Here is an 11979-nt window from a genome sequence, read left to right as displayed (position 1 = left end):
CATAGGGGGGAAGAAACACTGCAGCACCTATAATAAAGGTGAACCGCACTGTTACTATGTTGCAGGCCAGATGGACCCTCAAAAAATGGAACTCAGACGGGGAGTATAGAAATGACACAAAATACGAAAGTGTTAATACGATCCTGTATAATGGATGTATCATACCCACAACAATAACACGTCCCCCAGTAGCAGACAAGATTCTCCACGCGTATCGCCACTACATTGCGGCTTCGTCAGGAGTCAAGTACGATGTGGCTGATAGCCGGTATATATACCTGCAAGAAGTCCTAATCCATCAATGGGTGACATGGAGCCAGAGTATACGGCGTCCGGAAGTGGAATCTGCGGCTGCGCACGCCCCGTAGCTGGGAAAGACCAGCCCGTGACGTGATGACATAATAACATACTGACGCCGGGTAAGCATGGTCACATGATCGGGTTATAAACACATGATCACATAGACGCCGGGTAAGTATAGTCACATGATCGGATGCAAGACACATGATCGTATGAACTAACATGAGTTATGAGTGCCTATCCACACTCTATTCCAACCTCCCAGATAATCTATCCAACAAGCAGAAAAAATGCTTGTATTAGGATCCAAAAGTGCAGATTGTTGCAAAAACACCCTAGAGGTAAATAAATGGAAAATACATCTATCATGTGTATGACCCGTGATGATGGCGTAAATATTGAACCACCCCAAAAGCTGAATTGTGTTCAACTGCTATAGCAACAAGCAGCAGACCGCAGATTCCACATAAATTGAGGCTCTAATGGTTATAATACAGAGTAACTAGCTATTATATCATAGTAAAATATTAGTATAGATGCAGATGGAAATAGCAACAACAAGGGGACTATTAAACATTTGAACATAAAGGACATCGAAGACTGTATCTGGGTAAGGTTGTATGTCCGTAAGCGATGTCCGAAAGGACTGGAGGACCGGTGTTGGAGACGTAGATTGACAGGCGAAGTCACATGAACGACAAAAGGTGAGCTTGTAAACGGTGACACTAATGGGTCCAGGATCCCCACTTGTGAATGGCTAAAATAAGAAAATACACATTATAAATCCAAAAAAAAAAAAGGGGATGTGTCTTGTGATGACGGTGTACTTATGTTGAATATGTGAGAATGTGATGAGAGGTCATGAGCCATGTGATGATGATGTGATATAAATGTTGATACGAGTGTATCTATCCTAGTGTGTGAGTAGGGGGGGGGGGGATAAGAAAAAAAAAATATATAGAAATGTGTGTGTGTGCGTTGTCTGAAAAACTAAGTGCAAAAACCATGTGAGACAAAAGGACTGCAAGCAGAAGTGTGCTGTGAAACAAACTATGTGAAGGAAGAAAAAAAATTTAAAAAATAAATTATTCCCTCTCTTTATCTATTAAATATATAAATACTAATGGATGTTGTTGTAGCATATAAAGATTGCTCAGGAATCAAGAAAACCCGTAAATAAAAGCTCCTCGTTCATGCCATGGGGACTTACCGAATTCAATAGAAAGATCCATCTAGATTCCTTTCTTAGAAGACAGCTGGTTATATCTCCTGCGCGGATGCCCAAATTCACCTTCTCCAGTCCCGTTACGGTCAGACCCCGGATTGAGCCGCCATGTGCCTGCAAAAAGTGAAATGCCACAGAGGTCAACGTCTTACCTTGTCTGGCATCTCTGGCCGCCAGAGAGATAGTGGAGATGTGTTTTTGTATGTGTTTGCGTAACTCCTGGCTGGTTTGACCAACGTATACCTTGTTGCAGGGACACAAGAGAGCATATACAACATGTCGTGTTCTTCAATTAATGTAATCCCTTGAGTTATATCTTACCCCATCCTGTGGGTTTGTAAAGTGGTCCTTGTTGGTCATCAGTTGGCAAATGTTACATTGTCCACATGAGAAACTGTCGGTAATCCGCTGTCCGCACTGTAGCGAAGTCCTGGGTCTGGAAAAGTGACTGCTAGAAAGTTTGTCACGTAGGTTTGGTGCACATTTAGCCGTAATCAAGGGTTTGGTAGGGATGATTGCTCCAATGCGTGCATCCGCCTGTAGAATCCTCCAATTCTGTTGCAAAATACGCGTAAGATCATTCCATTGGTTGTTGTATGTCGTTGTCCTTTGATCTATTACGAGGTTCAAGCATCACCTGTCGATCAGTGTCCCGTGCCTTCTGAAATGCTTGGGAAATGATGTTCCCTGGATATTTTCTCGCCTTAAACCTGGAAGTAAGTTCCTTAGCATGGTACTGGAAATCATGGAAGTCAGTACAATTGCATCTAATACGTTAAAATTGTCCTGTGGGAATGCCTCTTCTAGTGTGGAAGGGATGAAAGCTGTCAAAGCTCAACAGACTATTTGTTGATGTCTCTTTTCTCTACAGTGTAGTTTTGATTTCCCCTTCTAACAGTTGTAGCTCCAAGTCCAAGAATTGTACTGTGCTCTCTGAAATGGGATATGTTAGATGGATATTGTGCTGGTTGTTGTTAAGGTCCCTAATGAACAACTCCACTTCCTCATGTGTACCTGACCAAAAAAAGATAATGTCATCAATAAAGCGATGCCATGTAATTACCTTTTTTTCGAAACATCGGGCCAGGGTACACGTGCGCCTCCTCCCACCAACCCAAAAAGAGGTTCGCGTAAGAGGGGGCGCAACGTGCACCCATGGCCGTGCCCGACACCTGCCTGTAATACTTACCGTCAAAGGTAAAGTAGTTATGTTTAAGGATAAATGACAGTAAGTCGATGAGGAAAGAGTCATGCATGCGGTCATGATCCACCTTCTTGTCGAGGAAGTATGTAACGGCCCGAATTTGGTGTACAAAGCTTCGACGTCACAAGTGACGAGTAAAGTTCCCTCTGGAAAGGAATAATAAGACAGCGTCTGTATCACATGCATGGAATCTCGTAGATAGGAGTCCAATTCAAGGACCAGTGGCTGAAGAAAAAAGTCCACATAGACACATGCTTTTTCGGTCAGACTGCCTATTCCTGCCACAATAGGGCGTCCCGGTGGTAACGTGATGTTTTTATGTACCTTGGGCAACATATAAAAAGTTGCCACCACCGGGCACTTAACCCACATGTAATCAAATTCATGCTTGGAGATGATGTTAAGATGCCTAGCCGTATCTAGTAAATCAAAGAGTTTACGTTGGAAGAAGGTGGTGGGATCAGAAGGAAGTGTAACATAATACTTTGTAGTGTTTAGTTGTCTCATCGCCTCCTTCGTGTACATTTCTATGGGCCAGAGGACCACATTTCCCCCTTTGTCTGCTTCCTTCACCAAGAATTCCTTCTGTGTTTGCAAAGACTTGATAGCAATCCTTTCCCCTAGGGTAAGATTCTTTGCTGTACATCTGTTAATTGGGAGTCCTTTCATTTCACAGCTAACCACCTGGAAGAAAGATTGTACGGCAGGAAATAGAGAAAAGGGCGGCGTAGACCTAGAACGAGCTCTGGAACCATAGCTTTGGTACCATACCTGCGGTATTGTCATTTTCCTCAAGTAGCTCCAATAGGTCACGTAAAACCTGTTGATCCATATTGTCAGCATTTGTGTCAATAGAAGGATGTAAATGTAACATCCGCAACGTCAATTTCCTGCAAAATAAATACAAGTCTTTAATGGCTGTAAACTTGAAAAAAGTGAGTCCTCACTGCAATACTGACCTCTCATCATCAGTCAGAACATTTGTGGCCAAATTCACAATTTGTAACTGTGAGGAAACAGTACTGTCATTGTCCTGGGCTATCGGCGTTTGGGCTTCTGGTAAAGTCCTGGAGCCCGATGTGTGGCAACCCGTTTTTTGGGATTTTCGCCGCTCCCGTCTTGGCTTGCGTCTGTATCGCTGGATAAAAAATCACTAGTGCTGATTCTTTAGACTCTTTGGGCTCATTACTTCTACTGATGGGCCTTATGGCACCAGTTTGACCTCGATTACTAGCATGTTTCCAACTAAACACAGTCTGTTTATCATAATCTGATTTGTCATGGTGAAACTTAGACCTCTTACCAGAGATAATGTCCTTTTCGTACTTATCAATTGTGTCCTTAAGCCTTTCTTGAAATGGAAGCACTTGGGTGTTGGCATCAAACTGTAGAAGTTGGACCTCCAAATCCTTCAGTCTTTGTTTGGTGGAACTAAGTAGGACCCTGTCGTGTTCCAGCAGCATATCAATGATGATCTTGGAACATTTAGCCGGACCGGTTTTCCAAGTCTGCTTAAATTCTGATGATACCTCCAATGATGGAAAGATTTGTACTCGCAAACCACGTGGTATCATGGTTGTTTTAAAATACTCCTCCAAACTACGTATGTTCCACCAGAGTCTAGTGATGAGTTTATGTCCATCCATGATTTCCCCTGTTATCTTAGAAAAATCTGTATCCAGTGAGGGAAGAGCCTCTGAGAATACATTAAGAGTTTGATTATGCCAAGCCGCTTCTCTGGCATCCATATCAAACGCCATGTCTAGGAAAAAGAACAAAAAATCACACAAAAAATATATATAGATGAAAAAGTAGATCACAAGGTAAAGAACATCAATGTATGGGGTCCAAAAAAATACCCCCGTGCTAGCGGTGTGCCTCCACCCTGACGAAAGAGGCCCCCCACAATCATAAAGACGTGGGGAGCATTTTTCTATTAACTTGTATGATATTATCAGTGAATCATGATACCAAAATTACAAGTGGCTATTTAGGTATATGTTTAATATTTGCATGATTACTACAACAGGTTGGGTCACAAGACCACTGGTTGGCATTGTGCGCGTTTATTTGGACATTTATTTGGACAAGTCCGACATTTGCATTATTACATTGCTGTGCTAACAGGGGACTTTGTTTTAGTCACATGATTGCCATTAGTAATTACATTTTCACCGAACTTTGATCATGCCGTATTATTTATAATTTATAAATTTTGTGACTTCATGTCTCCTTTTAGGGGCACTGCGTATTCTTTTGCATTTATTTGCATTTACTCTTGATCCCAACAGTAGCAGCGCGCATATCCGGTCATTGGATCGGCACTCATAACTCATGTTAGTTCATACAATCATGTGTCTTGCATCCGACCATGTGACTATACTTACCCGGCGTCTATGTGATCATGTGTTTACAACCCGATCATGTGACCATGCTTACCCGGCGTCAGTATGTTATTATGTCATCACGCCACGGGCTGGTCTTTTCCAGCTACAGGGCGTGCGCAGCCGCAGATTCCACTTCCGGACGCCGTATACTCTGGCGCCATGTCACCCATTGATGGATTAGGACTTCTTGCAGGTATATATACCGGCTATCAGCCACATCGTACTTGACTCCTGACAAAGCCGCAATGTAGCGGCGATACGTGTGGAGAATCTTGTCTGCTGCTGGGGGACGTGTTATTGTTGTGGGTATGATACATCCATTATACAGGATCGTATGAACACTTTCGTATTTTGTGTCATTTCTATACTCCCCGTCTTCCCCCTTATGGGGTTTTAGATGTTTTTAACTTTTGCCGGTTTTCAATAAACTTTATTATTACTGTAGTTATTTCTGGTGTGCGCCTGACTTTTTTGCCCCATTTTTCTCCTGTCCCTCTCTCCATTCTCATATACTATGGGGGAGCACAGGGGGATCTAAACTATGGGGGAGCACAGGGGGCTATATACTATGGGGGAGCACAGGGGGCTATATACTATGGGGGAGAACAGGGGAGCTATATACTCTGGGGGAGCACAGGAGGCTATATACTATGGGGGAGCACAGGAGGCTATATACTATGGGGGAGCACAGGGGAGCTATATACTATGGGGGAGCACAGGGGAGCTATATACTATGGGGGAGCACAGGGGGCTATATACTATGGGGGAGCACAGGGGAGCTATATACTATGGGGGAGCACAGGGGGCTAAATACTATGGGGGAGCACAGGAGGCTATATACTATGGGGGAGCACAGGGGAGCTATATACTATGGGGGAGCACAGGGGAGCTATATACTATGGGGGAGCACAGGGAGCTATATACTATGGGGGAGCACAGGGGAGCTATATACTATGGGGGAGCACAGGGGGCTTAATACTATGAGGGAGCACAGGGGAGCTATATACTATTGGGGAGCACAGGGGAGCTATATACTATTGGGGAGCACAGGGGAGCTATATACTATGGGGGAGCACAGGGGGCTCTATACTATGGGGGAGCACAGGGGGCTCTATACTATGGGGGAGCACAGGGGGCTATATACTATGGGGGAGAAGAGGGGGCTATATACTATGGGGAGCACAGGGGAGCTATATACTATGGGGGAGCACAGGGGGCTATATACTATGGGGGAGCAGAGGGGGCTATATACTATTGGGTAGCACAGGGGGGCTATATACTATGGGGGAGCACAGGGGAGCTATATACTATGGGGGAGCACAGGGGGGCTATATACTCTGGGGGAGCACAGGGGGCTATATACTATGGGGGAGCAGAGGGGAGCTATATACTATGGGGGAGCAGAGGGGAGCTATATACTATGGGGGAGCACAGAAGAGCTATATACTATGGGGGAGCACAGGGGAGCTATATACTATGGGGGAGCACAGGGGGCTATATACTATGGGGGAGCACATGGGGCTATATACTATGGGGGAGCACAGGGGAGCTATATACTATTGGAGAGCACAGGGGAGCTATATACTATTGGGGAGCACAGGGGAGCTATATACTATTGGGGAGCACAGGGGAGCTATAGACTATGGGGGAGCACAGGAGAGCTATATACTATGGGGGAGCACAGGGGGCTATATACTATGGGGGAGCTATATACTATTGGAGAGCACAGGGGAGCTATATACTATGGAGGAGCACAGGGGGCTATATACTATTGGGGAGCACAGGGGGGCTATATACTATTGGGGAGAGCACAGGGGGCTATATACTATGGGGGAGCACAGGGGCCTATATACTATGGGGGAGCACAGGGGGCTATATACTACTGGGGAGCACAGGGGGCTATATACTATGGGGGAGCACAGGGGAGCTATATACTATTGGAGAGCACAGGGGAGCTATATACTATTGGGGAGCACAGGGGAGCTATATACTATTGGGGAGCACAGGGGAGCTATATACTTTTGGGGGGCACAGGGGGCTATATACTATGGGGGAGCACAGGGGAGCTATATACTATTGGAGAGCACAGGGGAGCTATATACTATTGGGGAGCACAGGGGTCTATATACTATTGGGGAGCACAGGGGAGCTATATACTTTTGGGGGGCACAGGGGGCTATATACTATGGGGGAGAGCACAGGGGGGCTATATACTATTGGGGAGAGCACAGGGGGGCTATATACTATTGGGTGGAGAGCACAGGGGGGCTATATACTATTGGGGGGAGAGCACAGGGGGGCTATATACTATTGTGGGAGAGCACAGGGGGGCTATATACTATTGTGGGAGAGAATAGGGGGGCTATATACTATTGGAGAGCACAGGGGGGCTATATACTATTGTGGGAGAGCACAGGGGGGCTATATGCTATTGTGGGAGATCACAGGGGGGCTATATACTACTGGGGAGAGTGCACAGGGGACTATATACTAATGGGGGAGCGCACAGGAGCGCTGTATATAACTGGAGGAGCACATGAGGGTCTATATACTACAGGGACACCTTAAAACTATGGAGGCACAGAGGGGTGTAACTATGTAGGGCTACAGAGGGGTGTAACTACTGTATAGGGGTACAAGGGACCTAACTACTGTATGTGTTGGAGCCTAAAATATTTGTCTGGCAGATTCTGGAGAGAAGATTCACAGCCAGGAGAAGACTTCAAGGTGGCCCAGGCTGGATGGAGAGAAAAAGAAAAGGTGACAGACTCTGATCGGAGAAGACGCCCCCGGTGAGTCACTGGATGTAACTGCACTCTGTTATAGGGTTGTAGTGTTAGGGGTCATGATGTGGCGGTATTATGTAATGGTATCATTGGTGATATCTTTCTGTTTTGTTTAGTGCAGTTTTTATGTAATATGTAATCACTGTATGGTGGTAGGAGTGTTATAAGGTAACTACTGTATGTATTGGGGCTCTTGATACAGTGTCAGTGTGGGGGCAAATTCAGTACATTATACAATGTGCCGAAAGGGAAGGGGGGGGGGCACTCTTGAGGGCTGTGCACTGGGCCCACCAATGTATTAAAACGGCCCTGGTCACACCTCTGATGGTTTTGCAGTGTAGAGTTATGCAGGCAGAAACAGCAGCAGCTTAGGTAGTGGTGGACTCTGGCCAGTGGCCAGACCACTGGAGGAACACTATGGAACAGGAAAAAGTTGACACAGTCTCAGGAACAAACTCAAGATCAAGAGCCCTTATCGTACAGGTAGGTTTTTCCATTGGTGAAGGCATCCAGAGGTAACTTGGTCAGTGATATGCTGACAGGAATGGGGAGGATGAGCTAAAGTCCTGATAGGCCACAAAGTGAGGGGAGGGACAGGGAGACCAGCTCCTCAAGCTGGTGGCAGACAAGTTTATGCAAAACATCATGTACAGTTAATCCAGAGTTTTTAAAATATGCATGCTGTAAGTAAATGAAACCATAGGAAACAATAACCACTTGGTGTCTTACTTTCCCCTTTCTGTCTGTAAGAGCACAGCTGTAGGAAAAGGTATACTTTTGTATTGTATGTTCACAGTTTCTGACCAATCACAGGTGCAGGTATCACACACAGCTCTTAGCCACTCACACTCTTTCTTCTTAAACAGTCCCACCAATAAGAGGTTAGATTCGGTCACTCCCATAAAGACTTAGTTCCTGGTAAGAGGTCTTAGTCTTTTATTCGTGGATGGTGGATAAAGACAGACACAAAGGGAGAGACTTTAGCTATGATGCACTGCTAAACCCAATGGAGGGGTAACTGTCCTCTAGGGAAACATTGTCCATACCAGAGATCCTTTTCCAGTATTGTTAGGATAGTCTACCAGAAGTCAAGGGACTGATCTGCAGTAAGACAAAGAGCACAAGCTAAAGTATCTTACTGATCATGCATGGCTATCTTGGGAGGTCTTGAGGAGTCTGCTATGCCCAGTTGTATAGGCCTGGGGCTTATACTACCTAACCTGGCATTTCCTGATCTGGTTGGGCAGAAGACAGTCTGTTATATACATGAGTACAAGTATTTCTCTTCACTCTAAGTACTAATTTCTCTACATTAATCCCGGCAGAGTACGCTACTACCCTGGACAAGCCCCCAAGATGGTTCCTGTACTTTCCTTAAAGGGGTATTCCCCCCAAGAGCTAAAAAAATGAAAAGCCCCCAAACCTAGCTGGTCTTACTCACCAAGTCCCCCTGAGTATTTTGAGCTGTCTCCCGTCTCTCTAGCTGCTGCCATTCTTGAGTTACAAGTTTTCTAAAAAATGGTCTATAACCAAGATAGGAAACTACATTTCCCATCATGCAGTGCTTCTGTCTGATTGGTCCATGATACAGCAAAGATGAGGCAGTAGAAGGGAGCAGAGCTGAGAGTGTGTGATAGCAGAGCTAATGGTACTTTTACACGGGACGATTGATCGTTCATTTTTGCACGATAACGGTCAAATTCGAACGATAATCGTACGTGTAAACGCAGTGAACGACCAAACGACGAGCAAAAAATCGTTCATTTTGATCTTTCAACATGTTCACAAATCATCGTTGATCGTTCGCAAAAAATTCGCAGATTGTTCAGTGTAAACATTCTTTCAACGATTTCCCCTATGTGTGAGATAGGCTTAAACGATCGCAAAACGATCGCATAGCGAATTTTCTGTACGATGTATCGTTCCGTCTAAACGCTGATCGATATAAAAAAAACCATCGTTCATTCAAAATCGTTAATCGTGCGATCGGGCGAATTATCGCACTGTGTAAAAGTACCATAAGAGTGTGATATAGCAGAGCAGAGAGAGTGTGATATAGCAGAGAAGAGAGAGTGTGATATAGCAGGGCTGAGAGAGTGTGATATAGTAGGGCTGAGAGAGTGTGATATAGCAGGGCTGAGAGAGTGTGATATAGCAGGGCTGAGAGAGTGTGATATAGCAGGGCTGAGAGAGTGTGATATAGCAGGGCTAAGAGAGTGTGATATAGCAGAGAGAGTGTGAACTGAGCTAGGGGAAGAGAGAAGGGTTGGGGGGGGGGGGGTTGCGTTGGCCGCGGGTGAGCTTGGGGGAGAGAGGAGGGTGAGCGGCGACCGTGGGTGAGCTGGGGGGAGAGAGGAGGGTGAGCGGTGTTAGCGGGTGAGCGGCGGCAGCGGGTGAGCGGATGGGGTGAGCGGCAGCAGCGGGTGAGCGGATGGGGTGAGCGGCGGCAGCGGGTGAGCGGATGGGGGTGAGCGGCGGCAGCGGGTGAGCGGCGGCAGCGGGTGAGCTGGGGGGAGAGAGGAGGGTGAGCGGCGGCAGCGGGTAAGCGGATGGCGTGAGCAGCGGCAGCGGGTGAGCGGATGGGGTGAGCGGCGGCAGCGGCTGAGCGGATGGGGTGAGCGGCGGCAGCGGGTGAGCTGGGGGAGAGAGGAGGGTGAGCGGCAGCCGCGGGTGAGCTGGGGGAAGAGAGGAGGGTGAGCGGCAGCCGCGGGTGAGCTGGGGGAAGAGAGTAGGGTGAGCGGCAGCCGCGGGTGAGCTGGGGGAAGAGAGTAGGGTGAGCGGCAGCCGCGGGTGAGCTGGGGAAAGAGAGGAGGGCGAGCGGCAGCCGCGGGTGAGCTGGGGGAAGAGAGGAGGGTGAGCGGATGGGGGTGAGCGGCGGCAGCGGGTGAGCAGATGGGGTGTGCGGCGGCAGCGGGTGAGCTGGGGGGAGAGAGGAGGGTGAGCGGCGGCAGTGGGTGAGCGGATGGGGTGAGCGGGTTGGACTGAGATTTGATGATTTTATGTGAACAGAGGTGGTGAGTGCACCTAGATAACAACAAAACTATGCAAAATCCATAATAGATTGATATTGGAAAGTTGGAAAGCTACGCTTGGGCAATGTATTAATGCAAAAATAATTTTGGGGGGAATACCCCTTTAAGTCAAGCTTAACTTCTACCTCTTCTCACTACCCACTTATGGTACTTTTACACGGTGCGATAATTCGCCCGATCGCACGATTAACGATTTTGAATGAACAATGGTTTTTTTATAACGATCAGCGTTTAGACGGAACGATACATCGTATGGAAAATTCGCTATGCGATCGTTTTGCGATCGTTTAAGCCTATCTCACATATAGGGGAAATCGTTGAAAGAATGTTTACACTGAACAATCTGCGAATTTTTTGCGAACGATCAACGATGATTTGTGAACATGTTGAAAGATCAAAATGAACGATTTTTTGCTCGTCGTTTGATCGTTCGCTGCGTTTACACGTACGATTATCGTTCGAATTTGACCGTTATCGTGCAAAAACGAACGATCAATCGTCCTGTGTAAAAGTACCATTAGTCACTACCTCACTACTTACTGTTACCTGCACTTGTCAAGTTCTGAGTTCTATAAGCTGTATTGCACTAAAGTTCTTAAGTAAAAGCCACCTTTGGTTAAAGGGGTAGTGCGGCACTAAATCGCGACTGAGCACAGTTGTGACACGGCGGAGGGGGGGGCGGTGGCAGGGATTCGGCTGTCCGTCCGAAGATGATGTTTGGCACAAAATGGCGGACAGCCCTTGACACGGATCAGGTAATGTATAATGCACCACACACTTCCGGGTACACGGGCGGGGGGGGTGGGACACGGGAAGGGGGCGATTCACAGACATAACATACATTACAAAGTTGTATAACTTTGTAATGTGTGTTATTCTGTGAATATTTTTTTTGCGCCGCACTACCCCTTTAAGTGCTGAACAGTGACTCAGTGTCATCCATTTAGCCTGTATATGTCTATGGTGGACACTGAGGGAAGGACATTGACACATGGTGGTCCATGTTGCCCACCTTATGGACAGACTCAGCACAGAGCAGGACACC

This window comes from Dendropsophus ebraccatus, chromosome 3 (genome assembly GCF_027789765.1).
Source record: "Dendropsophus ebraccatus isolate aDenEbr1 chromosome 3, aDenEbr1.pat, whole genome shotgun sequence".
NCBI lineage: Eukaryota > Metazoa > Chordata > Amphibia > Anura > Hylidae > Dendropsophus > Dendropsophus ebraccatus.
Note: the sequence above shows the minus strand (reverse complement) of the source record.